Genomic DNA, 3276 nt, shown 5'->3' with positions numbered 1-3276 from the left:
GTTAATATATATATATACAATGTAGATGTATCGTGTCGATCTACATGCACTTAAAATATAATAAACTTTCAAATAATAAAACAAATACTTTTTGTACAAGAAGAGATGTTTTAAATATATACATAGGCCTATATAAATATAAACAAATTTTGTTTATGGAGTGATATGTTTGATTTAGTATGCAGTGCCCAAATAGTATGGTATAGGAAAATTTTACTGCCTCTACCAACACGGCCATCTCTGTCTCCTCCCAATTCCGCTTATGCATTTTCTTTGCGTTGTTTTCATTCATTATTTTGGTCCAGACAACAAGTGTAAAAACCGAAAGTATGATGTACGCATGCTCAGGACGCGATAACTAAGCACGTAAGCTTAGTTGAAAACTTAGTCGAGTAGTAACGTACGGATGTATTTACGCTAAACTAAGATTATACGTAACTAGATTTACGTAGTCGGCGTAAGACTTAGTTAGTTGAAAATTTACACTTATTGATGAAACGGCGTCCAGATGCCTAGGAATAGTAAGCATCCCCTGTCGACTAGTCACACACACACACCATGAGCCCTAGATCTTGGTCAGGTAAACGGAGTTATCCGTAGTCAAAATCAGTGTACCAAGAACGGCATAATAATCGGTATGAAACACGTGAGACATCAATTGACTCAATGATAGGTTGTCTTTCAAAACTAGATCCTTATAACGACCATATAATTTGCAAAATGCTGACTTTAAAGAACACTGTTGAAACCCTTGCACCATCAACTTGCTTGTCAGTAGCCTTGATTTAAAAACTGACCATACACAGAACAAGCTCTTGCGTTTCGAATCAGTTCTGAAATATAAACACCATATGCAAGTGACAATGGAATATTGGTACATAAATATGGGAAGTTGACGATGGAGAAGTTGAAATCATCCTGTTTATCATAAAGTTGAGTTTGCCGTTACTCTCTACTTTCAATAAGATATCTAAGTATGAAGCAGAAATGGACGACTCTGTGGTGTCTTTTATTTCAAGTTCACGGGGACATATCGAATTGACATATGAATGAAAGTTATTATTGTTAATTGTCACGATTGACCGACACTCTGATCAGTAAATACAAAGATTGTTTTATATACATGTACAGATATTTACAATAAAACCATCAATATAATACACTAAGTATAGATGATTAAGTGTCTATATCCTTTGAATATGGCCTTGCTTTGTTTCTGTTGCCCGTCTGTATCCGTTTCCCACTTCACATGAATTCTGTTCCTAGACTGTGAATGATATGACGACCGTTCCACGTGTACCACATGCTACTAAGTCGACTTGGAGATTCCTCCACTATGACATACGGAAACTCCGCCATAAGAATCCTCCGGAACCTTATCCTCATGTTTGACTGGGAAGTAGGTAATATCCAGAGCCTCGTCTGTACCTGTCCACTACTGGCACAGGTTAATGTCGGGAACCTTGTCCTGGCATTATTGATAAGCCTACCCCGGAAACCTTAAACAATAAAGCACAATATGACAATGTCCCTAACATTGAGTCATATAAATATCAGAGCGCTTTTGTTGACACTCAAAATATACATGGATTTACACACCGTAAAGAACGGCAAACAGTGCTAACAGTAATACTCTTCATAATACATAGCAGTATTCATGAAACAACGTGCCTGTATTCCTATAAATTGCTAAACGACTGAGTTAAATTCTGATAAGAATGACTTGACTCTAGCTATGAACACGTGGCAACGATGGTCCGTAAATCTATAGAATATTTGGCTTCAAATAAATTTCACAGAAACTACAATGAGCAAATTAAGATATTTCAATAAAAATAAAAGTGAACTTACCCCGTCTGGAGATGCTATTACCATAAAATTTAGTCAAGAACTTGTTAAGAATGCTGCGTAGCTCATATCTTGTCTCTAGAAAATCGTGCGCTTCTATAGTGAAAGAACTCAGGTTTATATAGGCCTTTCAAAGCGGGTAGAATAACCCAGCTAGAGTCTATTATGCTATTATGCTGACCATTGCAAGAAACTAGGAAAATTGGGGCTCCACACAGGATAAATTCATAGAAAACGTAGAGAAACAACGAGGGTCAGTAAAGGATATTTACAAAATCGATAATTGATTGTGACAATAATAGATAATACGTTGTCGATATATCCAAATGTCGAGTTGAAGGCCATGAAAAAAATCTCTTGTTGTGAAGGATAATCTTCAAACGTACCGTGCGACTACATATGTCAGAAGTGGTGTAAATCAAATGTGGATTCCAAGAAATTCTGAAGAAATTTTAGTAAAGTTGAAATTGCAAAACATTTCTCAAATCAACAACTTTAAACATATGACTTTTCAACACTGTACACGACCATTCCACACGCTAGGTTAAAGACTAGGCTTATTGACAGCATAGACAGTTGCTTCTTTAATGAAAATGGAAAACGGAAATATTTCTATCTAGTGATCAGTCATCCAAAAAATTGCTTTGTTAAACACCACTCTGATTTCACGCACAAGTACTCTGAAGTTGAAATAAGAAATATACTCCAGTTACTCATTGACACTATCTCCTTAGTTTTGGTGATCATGTCTTTCGACAGTCTGTTGGAATTCTCATGGGCACAAATTGTGCCCCTTTGTTGGCTGATGTGTTTTCATATCCTTATAAAGCAGAATTTATTCAAAAACTTCTACGTTTCGTAACCGGGAGGTCATGACTTCGAGCCCTGCTTGTGTCATGACCGCGTCAAACCTAAGACCTTGAAATAGGTAGGGATTGGTCTTTGCGAAAGGCTCGGCACTTAGAAGAGAAAATCATGGGTCTTTCGGATATGACCTTAAAACGGAGGTCCCGTGTCGCTGCAGGCGTTGTCACGATAAAGAACCTCACTGCTACGGTCACCCTCTGCGCCAAACATAGGTCGAAATTATGGTACTTCACCTACAGCTGGTGATGTCTCAATATGAGTGGAAAATTCTAGACAGGACGTAAAGACAATCAATAATAAGGAAGCCATCTCCAATACTAGTATAACATGCATTTATAATTGCTTAGAAAAGTGTTCCAGCATTTCATTTTTTCCATTAATTGGTTATGAAACAAATTATTTAAAATTGTGTTTTAATACGCTAGTATTACTATTATAAATTGTATATCCATACAGCATCAATACTAACCAAGCCTAGCGTTTCTACTTACTTTCAGTGCTTTAATGTACCAATCTAGATTTGTTATGATCTTTAGGAACGGATTAGAAAGTCTTGTTTAT

The sequence above is a fragment of the Ostrea edulis genome, chromosome 3 (assembly GCF_947568905.1).
Source record: "Ostrea edulis chromosome 3, xbOstEdul1.1, whole genome shotgun sequence".
NCBI classification, from domain to species: Eukaryota; Metazoa; Mollusca; class Bivalvia; order Ostreida; family Ostreidae; genus Ostrea; species Ostrea edulis.
The sequence above is the reverse complement of the archived record's forward strand: the minus strand, read 5'-3'. Positions refer to the sequence as shown.